The sequence below is a fragment of the Leptinotarsa decemlineata genome, unplaced genomic scaffold, assembly GCF_025532065.1.
Source record: "Leptinotarsa decemlineata unplaced genomic scaffold, Ldec_3_MD MMD2_tig00000505_RagTag_RagTag, whole genome shotgun sequence".
Taxonomy (NCBI): Eukaryota; Metazoa; Arthropoda; class Insecta; order Coleoptera; family Chrysomelidae; genus Leptinotarsa; species Leptinotarsa decemlineata.
The window spans coordinates 12,324,686-12,342,419 of record NW_027412549.1 but is presented as its reverse complement, the minus strand read 5'-3'; the positions used below and the strand labels follow the sequence as shown (position 1 = coordinate 12,342,419).

At 34.8% G+C, this 17,734-nt stretch overlaps 1 protein-coding gene across 5 annotated transcripts in view; it reads left to right on the top strand.

Moving 5' to 3' along the window:
- Positions 1-17,734, top strand: part of LOC111505785 (uncharacterized) — a 170,226-nt gene that overhangs the window by 85,575 nt on the left and 66,917 nt on the right. For 3 of the 5 annotated variants that reach the window (XM_023160657.2, XM_074173974.1, XM_023160658.2), the window contains exon 3: positions 2,748-2,797. The exons of 1 other annotated variant lie outside the window; for it this stretch is intronic. The gene's annotated coding sequence lies outside the window, so the exon portion shown is untranslated. Of the gene's footprint in view, positions 1-2,747; positions 2,798-8,522; positions 8,747-17,734 lie in introns of those variants that run through there. One more of the 5 variants, XM_023160655.2, reaches the window with a different exon arrangement.

Below are 17,734 nucleotides of genomic sequence, written 5' to 3'. Positions count from 1 at the left end.
GCTGGTAATAGTCGATAATTGTTATTTCTTTGTTTAGTTGTGAGGCCATCCGACATATAAAACCTTTTGTCTTATTAGCTTTAAATGTGTTAAGTGCGGCACGTGTTGTGTAATTTATGGAGTTGTTGGGTCAGCAAGTATACTTTGGTTAACCAAGATGCCATCCTTGCATATTCATACCTTTCGGATATGGAATACTCGAAGGTCAACTCTTCTTCTTTTTAGGACTGGTGTCGCAGTTGATCATCTTTATGGCATTTCAATGTCGAAATGGTGCGAGATAGATTTGAAAATGTAAATAAAGGTAACGCTCTGATCGAAGGTCTCTTATTAATTATTAAACTGTTTTATTTAGCTTGCCCTGTTTGTTTATTTGGGTCAAATTTAGCAAATGAAGTTCTGTTGACAAATTGATCATATATTTGATTCATTTAGTTTTCATTACAATACAATTTAATAAATTCTGTATTATCCAAGATGGCCGCAGCTACAAAATGGCCGATTACATATTTTTCACAACTACCTCAATATGGGTTTCAAATGACAAGGCTTCACTAGTAGAGTAGTAATACATTTTGAAAAAGATGCAAATTCAAGATGGCCGCAACTACAAAATGGTGGATTACATACTTTTTCACAACTATTTCAATATGAGTATCAAATGATAGGACTTGATTATTAGAATAGTAGTACACTTTAAAAAAGATGCAAATTCAAGATGGCTGCAGCTACAAAATGGCGGATCACATATTATTTCACAACTACCTCAATATGGGTATCAAATGATAGGGCTTGACTAGTACTATAGTAGTACTCTATGAAAAAGACGCAAATCCAATATAATCTATAAAAATAACTTTGTCAACACAGAACTGGGCTACAAGAAATGGATCTCCCATCCAAGTCAAAATTTTGTATCGTGTCGAGGACTGTGTGGCATTGGGGTGCATAAAAATTAGAAGGTAAAACTTGAAAATGAAATAAGTAAAAAAAAATATGTTAAACAAATTTCTTGAAAAAAAAGATATAGATAATATACTAAAAACTAAAAAATAATTCGGAAGATCCTAGGTACAGTCATCATACCACTCTCCTCAGAAATCTAGGATAGTAATCAGATAAAAAAATAATAAAATCGTATTTACTCAGGATACGCCACGTCCAACGATTTTATTATCTTTTCATCTGATCAATACCGTAAATTGTTGAGGAAAGTGGTGTAGGAACTCTCGAAATATTTTTTATAGTGTCCGACCGAAAGTTCGGTTTCGGTCGAGTTTCGGCAAAAACACGAATTTCGGTTTAGTTTCGGTTTTGGCGGCAAACCTGCCGAAACTACGACCGAAACCGAAACTGCATACGGGAATTCCCGCGCTGTGATCGGTAATGTTCGGCGCGTTGAATTTCATACAAGCGACGAAAACATTTTGCTGCGTCCACGTGCCTAATCATGTCATGACTCGAGACTCACTTTTTGATTTACCTACTTTGTTTATTACATAAATATTAAGTACCTATTGTGATATTAGGTAACAACCTAATAAGTAATTTTATGTTTATTAGTTTTGAAAAACCATCAATAATATTCAAATAAATACCTCACCTATTTTAAGTATTTTTAAGATGCAATTAATATTTTTTCTTAAATAAAATAAGGGTTTGTTATGTTGATTATCAATAAGTAAAAATGTCGAAGAGTGCATAACGTTGTCATTTAAAGATAAAAAAATAAAGACTGACTGATTATAATAACGTTTTCTTTATTTTTCCCTCAAAACATAATCCTTGTAAGGAAGTTTCGGTTTTCAGCCGAAATTCGTTTTCGGTTTCGGTCGTAAAAACCAGTTTCGGTCGGACACTAATTTTTTAGTTTCCAGTACATTATCTACATTATTATTATTATTTTTTTTTAATAAAACCGTTTACCATCATTTTTTTTACTTATTTTATTTTTATCATTAGAGAGGTGGGTGGAAAATGGAATCCACTATATTCAGCTCGATTGGATCTAAATATGCTGGTTAAATAATTGCGTTTAATTGTTTCTAATGGATTACTATCACCAAGACTGCTAGAGAGTCCTAGCATTGGCAAAATGCTGGACATTCATACTTTGAACAAACAAAATGTTTCGAGAGACAGGCTTCAGGGGGCTTCTACAGACTCAACAGACAAATAGTCAAGTGGTCACATCGCCAAAAAACGACGCAAATTACCGGTAAAATTATTTATTCAAATCACGCCCAATGAGGATTTTACTCTAGATATAACACAGCTAACACCAGCAACAGTCCATGATGAGGAAGAAGCAGAAACTGTCCAAGGTCAAATGTTTTCGAAATTAGGTCATTTCTGATAAAAATTAAATAGTTTTTCTGTGATTTCACAGCTTTTTTACTTTGTTATTTGAGTGTCAACATGCATTCACGATGCGAAAGTACCTTTTAGATGAAACTAAAATTTAAGAGAACCGCACTGGAGTTGAATTGATTGATAGTTATACGAGGTTTTAGATTAGTTCGGAGTTCCTACAAGAGACGAGATTGCAGGTGACAGTGAACCAGTGAAACAAGTGCTACAATTATAAGTGTTATTCAAGTACAGTGTTCAGTTATAATTTTCAATTATTGAATAAAGTTTTTAAATTTTTTCAAATGTATTACTTATTTATTAAAAATCCACGCATGTACGTAATATTAGTGCCAACGATAGTTCGCAACAATATGTCAGCTATGTTTTTATTCCAGATGGAAAACCAGATAAAAATCAACACTGATCTGATAAGTGAATATATTCGGTAAGTCTATCAGATACCATTACATATCGTAAAACCTAATTTTCTGTCGATTTTCTATCCAAGATTCATAATGGTCCCATTAGAGCTTTGTGAAAATTAATCCGCTCATGTATCCGATAAGATCGTCGAACATCTGTAAAGTTTACAACTTGACCATGTAGTAACGTGAGTGGTCACGCTGACACATAGCCTCGGGCTAGATGATACTTGGAATTTCGTTCCGATTATACGGACCATTATGAATGGGCGTCCTTTCCGTAACCACTTTCGTTATCGTTTGCATCTTTCAACTTCGCTCAGTATACGAGGTGATTTTGAAATGTTCATTCAGTTCACAACATTGTACTATGTTTCCAAATAGTAATAAGTACAAAACGGTAACAAAGTGCTCAAACAAAATTTTGTGATTTCATTATGATTTGCCACAGCTTGTATAGGCGGATTTATAATACTTTGCCGGGTACACCATATTTTATTATCGCAAACGGGTCGCAAACGAAATATTTTTATAAGCGTTGGGGTCGTTTTCTACCTGCAGCGGCGTGCGTATGGGTAATGGACGTTAAAACTAATAACTATGTTTATTTATTTATATACAATCAATATTGTTATATCATTTTGATTTGAAATTTTTACATAATAATAAAAATAGATATACTTATTTAAGAAAATATTAGATATTAGCAAAAATTATGGAGTTTTATCATCAAATAAATCTTGAGCCCAAACGAGTTCAATGTGATTGATTTCGGAATGTGAGGGGGGCAGGCGCAATTGGCGTGAAGTTATCCACAGATTTCTGACCACACATGCTGACGTAGAGGAAAATAAAAATCTGTGGTTGGGATACGAAATTATTAGCACCCGTACTAATATCTGTGGCTGGAAATACCTATTCACTATAGGTTGAACGTGAAATTATTGAGACTATTTGGTGTTTAACTTATTTGTAGAATCTTGACTAGATTGACGCGTCGATAATCGTTTTCTCATCAACAATACAGATTTAGGGAATAATAAAATTGTAAATATTAGACTTACTTTCCAGTTACCCATATAGAAATGATATCAGATGATGTGCGTCCATCAAAATCACACAACTTCTATAGTTTCGTGAGAATATTAACTTGGTGATGACAGTTTTCTTGTCATCTAAACAGATTTCGAAAAAGAAATTGTTGAAACAATCAGACTCATTTTTGAGATTCCTTGTATTCATGAAAATCACACAACTCTTATAGAACCTTGGGTAGATCGATAAAGTGAAAACTGTTTTCTTGTCACCCATACAGATTTCGAGAAAAAAATTGTTGCAACAATCAGACTCACTTTTTAAAACACCTTGTAGAATTGGAACCAGAAAATGTGCGTTCATGAAAATTACACAACTGTTATAGAATGTTGGGTAGATCAATATAGTGAAAACCGTTTTCTTGTCACCCATACAGATTTCGAGAGAAAAATTGTTGCAACAATCAGACTCACTTTTTAAAACACCTTGTAGAATTGGAACCAGAAAATGTGCGTTCATGAAAATTACACAACTGTTATAAAATATTGGGTAGATCAATATAGTGAAAACCGTTTTCTTGTCACCCATACAGATTTCGAGAGAAAAATTGTTGCAACAATCCGACTCACTTTTTAAAACACCTTGTAGAATTGGGACCAGAAGATGTGCGTTCATGAAAATTACACAACTGTTATAGAATCTTGGGTAGATTGATATAGTGAAAACCGTTTCCTTGTCACCCATACAGATTTCGAGAGAAAAATTGCTGCAACAATCCGACTCACTTTTTAAAACACCTTGTAGAATTGGAACCAGAAGATGTGCGTTCATGAAAATTACACAACTGTTATAGAATCTCGGGTAGATTGATATAGTGAAAACCGTTTTCTGGTCACCCATACAGATTTCGAGAGAAAAATTGTTGCAACAATCAGAGTCACTTTTTAAAACACCTTGTAGAATTGGAACCAGAAGATGTGCGTTCATGAAAATTACACAACTGTTATAGAATCTTAGGTAGATTGATAGAGTGAAAACTGTTTTCTTGTCACCCATACAGATTTCTATAAAAAAAATTGTTGCATCAGACTCATATTTTGAGTCTGTAAATCTGCATGGGTGACAAGAAAACGGTTTTCACTATATCGATCTACCCAAGATTCTATAAGAGTTGTGTGATTTTCATGAACACATAACATATGGTTCCAATTCTACAAGGTGTTTTAAAAAGTGAGTCTGATTGTTGCAACAATTTTTTTCTCGAAATCTGTGTGGGTGACCAGAAATCGGTTTTCACTGTGTTTATCTATCCAAGATTGTATGAGAGTTGTGTGATTTTCATGAACGCACATCTTCTGGTTCCAATTCCACAAGGAATCTCAAAAAATGAGTCTGATTGTTTCAACATTTTTGTTTTCGAAATCTGTTCGGTTGACATGAAAATTGTTATCACTACATCAATCTACCTAAGACCCCATAAGAGATGTGCGATTTTTATGCACACACATCATCTGGTTTCAATTCCACAAGGGGTTTTAAAAAGTGAGTCTGATTGTTGCAACAATTTTTCTCTCGAAATCTGTATGGGTGACAAGAAAATGGTTTTCACTATATTGATATACCCAAGATTCTATAGGAGTTGTGTGATTTTCATGAATCCAAGGAATCTCAAAAAATTATTCTGATTGTTTCAACAATTTCTTTTTTGATATCTGTTTAGATGACAAGAAAACTGTCATCACCAAGTTAATCTACTCAAGAAACTATGGAAGTTGTGTGATTTTGATGGACGCACATCATCGGATATCATTTTTATATGGGGTATTGGAAAGTAAGTCTAATATTAACCATTTTATTATTCCCTAAATCTGTATTGTTGATGAGAAAACGATTATCGACGCGTCAATCTAGTCAAGATTCTATAAAAAAGTTAAACACCAAATAGTCTCAATAATTTCACGTTCAACCTATAGTGAATAGGTATTTCCAGCCACAGATATTAGTACGGGTGCTAATAATTTCGTATCCCAACCACAGATTTTTATTTTCCTCTAGGTCAGTATGTGTGGCCAGAAATCTGTGGATAACTTCACGCCAATGCAGGCGCAGTATAATAATAATTTCGTTTCTTTGGTATCTTTTCGGCTACATATTCCGTGAAACAAGCTTTATTCAAATCAACTATGAACAATAGTTCTCTTTTAACCATACTTTCGTCAAATGGTATATTTTTTGTCGAAGCGACTCGATGATATCCACTTTTCTCCATATATTAGTTGGTATTATCTCAACTTTCCTGGAATGATAACTTGCATTATTCATCACAATAACAGAGTTTGTTCGAATGTACCTACGCCTATGGACCAGCCACTTGAGAATGATTTGTCACTCCGTTGCATAATGAAATAGACTATAGATCATATATGCAGTCGAAGGATGTTCATATTATATGCAACATCTATTTTAATATTATTTTGGAGGATCAAAATATTGGAACATGTAGTAATTGAAAAATACATGAATTTGAATAATGAGCTAGTTGCGAGGTTCGCTATTTTGACTTGAATGTAAATAAAACCCGCCTATCTATCATGACATGAGTTGCTTCTCTCAAACGAAGATGTATGTCATAGTGACGTCACAAATATGTACCTACCAATATTGCGCGCACCAGTTTTGTTATTCGCCATAACAAGTTTCACCTGGTCTTTGTATAAGTGAGCAAAGACATCTCGCCTTAGAAGAAATCATTTGTGGGGTCGACTGAAAAATCAATCCTTTCTTATCCAAGATAAACAAAGATCCCTACCGAAGGTAGGCTTTGACATCGATTGCCGAACTAGAAATTTTCTTCTGTGGTTTTGTTCAGCTTTCACTGCAAAAAACTAAATGAAACCTAAGCTCAAAGATGAAGCATGAAAGTGTTCGTGATCTGAAAGTAAACGCTACTAGTTCGACAAGGTCTCGTCTGTTCCATCTAGTTGCCAGGGAAAACTCATAATAGTTTTCTGCCGAGATCATAGATGGCTTCTTCGCAAGTGGAGATATCATGCCTATTTATACTCAAGCTTGACCTTTGAGGACAGTGTTCAGCTAGCATCACTGTTTTATCTGTTGAAAGGGTAAGGGAGCCAGGCTGCAACCTGACCTAAACCGAGACGACTTCCCACCACTGTCTTGTGCTGAATTACGAATGTTTTTTCAAGCTCAGGTTTGAATCACGTGGTCATAGTTATTAAATATTTGTGATCATGGTGTCAAACGTTGTATGATGCCAATAATATGGCACCATGCAATATTTCTTGTTCGATTGATGACTTATTTATTTTGTAGAAATTCATATTGAATATAGAATAAAGAAAATAACTTTTGTCTAATTTCTACTAAGTTTATTATTTGTTACGACCGGTTTCGGTCTAATAAATAATAAACTCAGTATAAATTAGACAAAAGTTATTTTCTGTAATCTATGTTCACCATGCAATGTTCATAAACCAGTACTTTCCTAATGCATATTCTGCAACTGCCGATTTATCTGTTTGGCCATAGCAGTAACTTCTTGACTGAGCTGGCATACACATAAAATATTTTCAATTTTAAGGAAGAGAGCTTAAACATAAAAAAAACATGGATTCCGGCACTTCATAACACAACGACTCTCCCAATAATTGAAGAAGAGTCAGATCAATCAGGTACAAGAGCAGTCACTCATTCGACTCCTAGTCCCATTATAAGTACAAACGCACCAGGACCATTTTAATTTTTTTTTATCGTGGCAAACTAGATCACTTCGATCGTTGCCGCTTCGCCTTTGATAATTTCGCTGCAATATCAGACGAAACGTCAGGTATACAAATCTACAGACACCGGCTAACAAGCCCAAAAACATCGGACCATTTGATAATCATGTATATTGGTCTAGCGAGGTACATGTACAAATATGTATGTACATGTTGCTAGTCAAAAATGAATAAACTTCAGAAATAAATAAATAGAAGTGAATAAATATACTAAAATTTCTGAAAATGTTATTCAAAACTAACATAAGGTCGGAGCAATTTCTTGCCCAACAAATACTGGCCTATTAGCCATTAAGAAATTCAGTCTTCTTTCGTTTCTGCATAAAAAAGATTCTAAAGACATTATTTGTTGTTGCTCAACTAATGTTCAATGCAATATGTGGATATACCACCGTTTTCTGGCGAAGTAGGCTGTGTTGAGTTTTACAGAAATCATAAAACGGATATTTTGTAAAACAATAAAACGGTTTTTTTGAAAATGTTTTTAACTTTTTGTGAAAACTTAAAAAGTGGCCCTCGTACTCGGCAGTTCTGTTTGTTGGTAATTGTGGCCATTTACCCTGCTCTACCTAGATGTCAGTTTCGAAAAAAATTACCGATTTGTTTGAAGTCAGTTTCGACAGAAATAAAAACAGAGAAAGTGCAATATCAATTATTCGTATAATAGATATCTAACAAGAGAAAATAAAATATCGCGTGTAACTCAATAACTAGCCGGTCGAAGGTAATAGTTAGAGTTGTTGAGGGTAGAGTCAGCGTCTTCGCGGCCTATCGATTGACGTTTGGAATCCATAAAAGCGTCAACGTTCGGCAGGGTGGTAGGTAACCAACCAACCAACCCTCAGCCATCATCGAGCAGTCCATCGATTTCTTGGCGAGGTCGCAACACTGCTGGCTCCCCCGTTAGCAACGACGTTGGTCGTCGTGTGCATGTGCTTCGCAGCCGAAGATGGAACAATCAACAAACAGAGCACCGATTTCTGCAGTATACCCCAGGCCTTTGGGCCAGATGTACGTGTTGCAAAGCGTCGGAGACCTCCTGGTCTGCGCCAAGACAAGCGCGCATCGAGCCACCGCTGACTACGACGTCCCCTGCTGTTAGGATTGCGACATCATCATCGCCTGCTAGATAACGAGGTATTACATCCATATCATTAATTATTCGCTAGTTCTAAGTTTGCTTGGCCGTTGGATTCGCGGAGGAGAGCCAGATCCATCGACATGTGTGCCGAGTGGATTCTTTAACGCCCACGAGATACATTTTTAGACGGTGCTCTTTTTGTGCGCCAAAGGTCGATCAAAGGTTGAGCCGTCTCTTTATGTTACCTTAAGCGAGTGCCGATTTCAAATTTGATCGAGCCACCGCGCCACTTACTCCCTTTGCATTTAATAACTGCACACACTCTCGCCGATCACTATTGCATCTCCGAATCCATGACATTGGTATGATACGAGGGGGGAACGTTTATTTACGTGTTTCACTATTTGCTCTGTATTTGTATAAGTCTACATTCCTAAATGTATTTGATTTGAGGCTCACCAGTTTAACGACAGATGGAGTTCAAAATAATTGAACCTCCGTTAATCTGTAACAGGGGACAATCAACAAATAACTAGAAGTGAGTTATAAACGAAAAATCAGTACGCAGTCAATAAGCAAAAAGACTGACTATGGTATGTATACCTTACTGAAAGTTCCTCATACTTGGATTGAGCAAGTGGTAGAGAAGGGACAAAGGTCTCTCATTTTATTTCATTTTCAGTTTCTCATGAATGGTTGCTCATTAAAACAATTGACTTTTCATATACAATTGCGGAACTCATCATATTTTTCATCCATTACGTTTCCTTCATCTTCAACAACTAATAAATTTTTCACTAAACTTTTCACTCAGAAAGTTACAGAGAATTAGTTTTCTCTGAAAATAGTTCCTTGGTTAATAATAATTTTATGTGAATAATGGAATAGAACCTTCCTGTTAGTGATTAGAAGTACTCAATACTTAATATAAAATTATGTACAAAAAGTAAAAAAAAAAAAATCTGTTTAAAATCTGTTTTTCCGTTAACCAGCTGTCGCACCCCTACGAATGACAACCCTCAGAAGTCGAAACTTGTGCGAGCTAAGGATTAACGAGGTCTTACCTTTTAACGTGTGATTCCTAACACGGGTTGGACGATAGCAAGTGAAGATCGATCGTTCAGACTAGGGCTTGAACCACCGACCAACACGGCAGTCAATTCGAGTGAGTGAACAAAGCACCCATGCCGAACCGCTTGGCTATCGACCGACCGAATGTTTCTTGAAATCACTTTTATCTATCACCACCGCTGATTTCAGTAAAAAATTTGAAAATTCTCAACTCTGGATTGAATTTACATTAAATTATAGTCCAGAGACCTGTTTTGAATAACTGGATTTTTCTCAAAATCCTTTCGTGAGATTTTTTTGTGGAATTGAGGTTTGAGGCGTCAGAAAGAGGAGAATAGCAAAAACTTATTTGTTTATCAGCTGAAAATTTTCATTGCATGACTACTCGGTTATACTTAAACTTTATTGAAATGCAACTGTACTTACGTTATAAAATAGAAGCTGAACTTTGTATTTGTTTTTTGTTTTAGAATAAGATGTTCTTCAGAGACCGGAAAGTTTCGACAGTTCTAACACCTGACCAGGCAAACTTAAAGATTAGGACTAGATGCGTGCTCTAATAATATACTTAGATCTAACTGGACTTTGTTGTTCATCTTTCGTTTCTAATGCAATCCTAATTTTCTGTTTTTTGTTAACAATGTATCTTAGCGAAAATTCTCTGTATACAGAATATAATAATAAATGCAAAAAAAATCAAAGACGTCATATAGCAGCTGGTTGCCTAGCTTCAGTGGTTCGTTCTACTATCCAATCAACCGCTATGTAAACGTTGGGTCAATTTCAACTGTGGAATTTCAAATTTTCACTGTGGATCGTCAAACCCTTGGTAAAAGTTGCACGCTAAACGGCAACAGCTCGATAATCCCTAACCTTATCTGAAGTCCTGAGGTTTGTCGATCTTAGGGGGGCGATAACTGATTGACAAGAAAACATATTCGAACTTAACAACCAGGTAATAGTTTATGAAGTGCACAAACGAATTTTGAAATATATCCTGAATGTATAACTCAACACGTCAACGAAGGATGCGCAACATAAGACATAACTCACCATCTCACTCTCATTCGCTTGGATGTATGAGTATAGGGCCTCGCGCTCGCATCTACACCAAACCTTAAAATTTGTCTGGCCAGAACTGTCCGCATTGAGGAAACATCCTCTCATAGTTATCAAAATAACATACAATATTCATCTTCCATACTATAATTTAATTACAGTTACAATTAATTAAAGTTTGAAGGTATCCGGCGAGAGGTTTTCACACCTTTGCTACCTATTAACTGCCAAAGTAAAGAGGATACAAACTTTATAGTAGTCCATCGTTCCCTACCTATGTCGGGGCTACGAAATGGGAAACTTTAAGCTTTAATAAAATAACGAAAGTCTGATATTCACGGGCTCTTGAACCAATGAATGATGTTTTTTATCAATATTCAAAACAGTGTCAGAGTGGATTCATGAACTAGTCTTAGGTCGCAAGATTTAAGTCGTAAATATTTATGTGATGTACTGTTTAGAACCTTTGGTATAGTAATGAATATTAGTGGAGTTTAGTCCCAACACCAAATCGTTATTTTTAACACCTCGACGCGTGATTCAATCACCAATTATTAGGTGTAATCTTCCTCTTGAAAATAACGATTTGGTGTTGGGATTAAATTTCAGTAATATTCGTAAATATTCATGTTCTCCATTTGTTACTAGTAAAAACTGACGACTCGCATAGGAATATCGCAATTGGAAGTCAGTGATTCAACTAATTAGTCAAATTGTTACTCAATTGCGATTCAAGACTAGTGCATGAATCCATCTTAAATTATTGATTTTTGTAGATAGAAGCTCAAGAACTCTCACTATGTTACACTATAAGTAGTCCAAATATCTTACCCTAGTTGGTATTTCTGCTTATTAACTTTCTGTCACTAATTTTTCGTTGACTAAATTATTAGTTTATTTACATACGTTTACTGAAGTTGAATAAAAAATAAATATTTAATTCTCAATTAAAATTGGTGAAAATCAAGTGGTTTTTTTATCTAATTGTAACCAAAATACAGACTCAGATGGAAGATTACCAAAGAGATTTCATGAAAACCGTCTATTTCATTCTTTTATAATTTCCTTAACACGAACATTACGATGATCTACAATAACAATAATAATAATTGATGTGAGATTTATTACACTCATAAAAGTATGTGAGTCCCTTTGGATATCTTTGAATATATCAATTAAAAAAATTTGAAATTCCTTGCACGTGATTAAAAAAAAACACTTTCCAACGTTATTAGATCACAACTCAACCAATATATAGAAATAATATATCATATTGTCAAATTGAATATATCAATTATTTTTCAATGGCTGGAACAATGAGTCTAAAAACAAACTTGGAGTCATTTGTGAAATTTACCTGTAAGTCGATATACAAAATGCTCTGACGAGTAATGCGATCATGGTGGATCATAGGGTATTCCACAGATGAAAAAAATTGAGATTATTTGGCTTTATACAGCACACTATGAAAGGCCATTTTCGTTTCCTTCTGGCTTGTCCATTTCTTCCAAGTCTCCGGAAAACACTGCATCCTCAAGGGCTCATTGTGTTTTCTCCCCATCTTTTTCATGCCACCCATTCCAACAATATTGTTTCCTGTTCTAGTTTGTACAGGTCTTTTCTGGACACAATTTGGTGTCCTCTTGATGGACAGTGTCCATTGAGTAGCCCTGTAATTATTCTAAGCCGATTTCTGCTTTGTAGAAGCATCAGTTTTTCGGTTCTTTTCTCGGACGATCCCTTCATAAAGGTTTTTCCGTATGTGTTTTCTCAGTATTATGTTTCTTACAGTCCTATTTCCCAATCTGTATCAATAACAATAAATTTGGTACTCCCGCAGATGGTTCAGGGCCTTTATATGGAGTTGAGGATCCGTGTCTGGGACACTTATCAACTTTTTCATTGCCCATGATACCTAAGAGTCCTGTCACCCAGTATATAGTCAATATATTTATGTTCGCCAGTTTCTCAAGGCATTTCCAGAGCAGCACTCTCGATGTCACTTTCGGGTTCGTCAGTGCCTCTAGTGCAGCCTGGCTATCTGTAAAAATATTGATCCGTTCATTTTGTTGAGGCCTCGAATCAATGTTCTTTGCGCATTGCAAGATTGCATATATTTCAGCCTAGAAGACTGATGTGTACTGACCGAGCGGGTAACTGAATTGAAGATTTCTCCCCGCACAGTATAATTCAGTTCCCGACTCATGTTCGGTTTCCGATCCGTCCCGTATACCAGGTGTTTCTGGCGAACATGTTCTCGGGATGATTGTTCATTCTCCACTCTTTGCGTTCTAACACTTTTACATGTGGAATATGAATGTCTGTGACTTGTGGTCCGAGAGCATAATAGATATTCTTTTCTCCATATATTCTGAAATTTCTGTTTTGCTCCATCCCATGTAGGCCGGTGAGTTTCTCAGTCACAATTGGGCCAGTCTTGCTCTTCCAATTGCTACAAAATGTAAAAGGAAAAGATTCAAGAATGTCTCCATAGTTGTGTATGTCATCATGGGTTCAACACAATCACAATAGTATAGAGCCAATATATGTCTGGTTTCAGTCCACATGTCTTTCCATAGGTGCATCTAACTAGCATCAGTGCTACCTCCGCCATTCTTTTCACTCTTTGTAGAGGTTGGTACCAGGTCAGCCTGGTGTCTAGTATAACTCCCAAGTATTCGACCTTTCCCGGCAGTTGTATCTCTTCACCTCGAAGTTTTAAATGTTCTAGGCCTTTTATATGGGTCCTTTAGGTGAATGTTAGTTTAGTATATTCCGTTGGGCTTATATTGAGCCCTACTCCGTCGATCCATTATGTTTTAATATTCAGAAGATGATGTAACTCGTCCACTACAATATTCCTTAACACTGCGAACAAAACTCCTTCCCTGAGGAAAGCAACTTAGCAACTTACAACCCTTGCCACTACTGTTTCTTTCATAGCCAGAGCTATGTCCCTAATGTGTTTGTCATGTAGTTGTTTTAATCGGTCTCAAAGCCATTTGATTCGATATGACTTCCCAAATCTGGAATTGAAATTTCCTAGGGAACCTAACAGATTTGTGAATGATGAACTATATATACATACATATACATACATATAATATATATATATATATATATATATATATATATATATATATATACATATATATACATATATATATATATATATATATATATATATATATATATATATATATATATATATATATATATATATATATATATACATATATATGCATATATATATATATATATATATATATATATATATATATATATATATATATATATATATATATATATATATATATATATATACATCTATCGAGATGTTCCTACGCAAATTTTAACTTACACCATCATCTTTATTAAAATGACATCACATCTTGTTCATTGGTGAAAACTATTTGAAAATCCATTCTTCAGTTTTCGAGTTTATCGTAGTCGGACAGGCAGATATACACGAAGCGAGGGACTTTGTATAATATGTATTGGTTTGAAAAACAGAGACCATTCATATTACTTTTATATTTAATCTATTTACTTTAATCCTAGCCAGAAGTACTAGATTTACGATGTATTTCATGGAGATGATTGTTAATTGAATGCACTTTCATATTACTCGGAAATATATAGTATGAAAACCAAAACAAATTTATGTGTGACGTACTTCTCTTTGGGGAAAAAACGAGTTCTTACTTTTCTACTCATTCATCTGTGCAAAATTTAGGAGAAGTTGGATCTAGGTTCTTGGAGTTGCCAAGTGATCGTGTGTTGGGCCATTTCCAAGTCTATGACGGCCCATGTCGTCGTGTATGGACTGATTTAATTGTGATTTCAATCGGACACATTTTAATTATACAAATCGAAGAAGTCGCCATTGAAATTGTTTATGTAGTTTCTTTAAATTACAATAAGAAACGTAACCCATTGTTAACGAGTTCTCAAACTATGTATATTCATATAACATTTCATTATTCTTGGAGGATATTGTCAAGGTTTCCGTTCCATACATGCAAGGAAATTGATAATTTTTCGACGTTTATAAGAATTTTCTAAATACACCACTTATGTGACACCATTATTTTAATGATGATCTATAGATGTGATATGATGCAGGAAAAAGCCGGAAACGAGAAAATGACAGATTTTAATGAACGATGTTTTCACCAAATATAAACTATTAAATTTTCTTCCTGAAGTCATTTGGAACGTGATTAATTTTCTGAATAGGAAAATCTCATTTAGTATTTTCAAAGCAACTACGAATCTCCTCATGTTTTGAAATGTTACTGAACACACAGCATTATTAAATAGTTTATAAAATTGAGGCACGTGTTACCGCTTACTAACTACAGATATTGTACAGGGTGAATCAACTGGGTGATTCAGCCGAGCGTGGCCAACCAAAGTTATATATTTTTAAATGGAACACCCAGTATATGAATACGTCATTCGATTTCATATTTTTTTAGCTCTCTCAAGAATTTCTATTTTCGAATTTCCATTGCGGCATTGCAAAATTATTCCAGAAAAACCTATTTTAATTCACCACCCGCATGTCTACAGCAATCAAGTGGATTTTTTAGGAATAGTTAGTATCACTATGATAATTTCTGGAATCTCAACTTTTAGAAACCGGTCAAGTTTCATTCATTTTCAAACACTCATAATTCAACTTTTTCAAATGTAACACCCTGTATTTTTTCATTTGTATGAAATGTTTTCAATACATTTTTATCGTAGGTATACTATACGAAAAACAGATATTTTACAAATTATCCCCAGTTCAATCAATTGTTGTAACGTAACCACAAATAATTCATTTATTTACGTTCACTTACTCAAAATTTTTTCAATGTGAACAATGACGCCTAAATTTTTTATTGAAGAGCGGAGTCCAAAAGATGTTCAAAATGGCGACTATTTTCCGCAACACATAATGTCAGTCTTTTTTTAAACGAATTCTGTACACGTTCCAGCATATCCTCTGGGATTTCCCTGAAAGATCTAGTGATTCTTCGTTTCATGTCTTTTATAAATGTGGTAGGAGTTTGGTAGACAATCCATTCGATATACCCCTATAAAAAATCCATTTTGGTCAGGTCAGGTGATCTGGGTGGCCACGCCACAGGCCCACCTCTACTTACCCATTTTTGATTGAAATTATCGTTGAGGTTTTCCCATACCTCAGTTTTAAAATGTGGTGGTGCTCCGTCTTGTTGCAGCTACATTCTAAGTCTTGTTCCATATCGAACCCCGTCCAATAAATTCGAAAACTCATGCCGAAGAAAACTTACGTATTTTCTTCCCATTCCAAAATTACGGACCGATAACTCTTTTTCCAATAATTCCACCCCAAACATTCAGTGACCAACGCTGTTGATGGTTTAGGCAACGAACAAAATGGGGGTTTTCCGTTGCATTGCATGTTATGTCGAATCACAGTTCCATTTTTATGAAAAATCACGAAATCAAAAAAATAATTTTCCTGTTTGATCTTTTCTAACTCCCATCGGCAAAATTGAACACGTTTTTCAAAATCTCTATCTTTTAACTCTTGCATCAATTGGATGTGCTAAGGATGAAATTTGTTTGCTCGTATCATTCGAGACACGCCGGTTTGAGAAAATCCCAATTTCTTGAGTACTCACATGGGGATTTTCAACAAGGTGAAGAGCAATTTGGAATCTCCTCTTTTTTTTGTTACAGTGCAGGTACGTTCGAACTTCTCGTGATTGACATTACCAGTTCTTTCAAATTTTGTTTTTAGAGCCTGAAATGCCCTTCCATCTGATTGTCTTCTTTAGGGGAACTTCTCTTTGTAAATCCTAGATGCAAGGAGACAGTTTCCGTCACTTTCACCCAAAGCATAGATTATATCTTCCAATATATAATTCATAATGAAAATGATTCATTCTACACACGAAAGAAACTTCAACACATGGCGTTATTGATAAATTCCGAGATTCATTTTTTGATGTCAGACATGGATAACTGGGTTATTAAAGAAAAAAACAGTATAAACATTCTTTAGGTTTTTTACGCATTTCTTACCGTTGAAACCGCTGATAAGTATCACTAGATGGTATGAAAAATACTAATGTACTTGCAATTAGTTTGAATATTCGAAAAACAAATTTAAGTAAGTGAACGTAAGAAAATACATTTTTTGTGGTTACAAAAATGTTGTGAAATGTTGAAACATTTCATACAAATGAAAAAATACAGAATATTCCATTTGAAAAAGGTCATTATGTCTGTTTGGAAATCAATGAAACTTGACCGGTTTTACCCAGCACTCTATATATATTGTTTCCGAAAGTTGAGATTCCAGAAATTATCATAATGATGTTGACTACTCCTAAAAAAATACCTAATTGCTGTAGACATGCGGGTGGTGAATTAAAAAAATATTGTCAGCAAAATAGGTTTTTCTGAAATAACTTAGCAAAGCCGCAATGTAAATTCGAAAACAAAAATTCCTTAGAGAGCTAAAAAATATGGAATCGAATGACGTATTCATATACTGGGTGTTCTATTTAAAAAAATAACTTTGGTTGGCCACGCTCGGCTGAATCACTCAGTATGCGAGAAAATAATTTTGAAAGATAGTATTTATCGATATGATCTTGGTATCTACTTCCCTTTAAACGTTAAGAGAGAAGGGATTTTTAATGTCCGTACTGTATACCATAGCTCTTAAGTCTAAATTAGGAAAATGATATACTGAAAATTTGATTTCCTGCATTTCGAAACTGAAACGTTTTGATAGTTTAGAATTAGTCGAAACCCCAACAGTACCATAAATAATTACAATAAGTTAAAAGCATTCTGATTTATTCTGAAACCTTGTTTTGAATGTGCATTTCAAGTGTGTGATAAACAAAATGGGGACAAAATTGGAA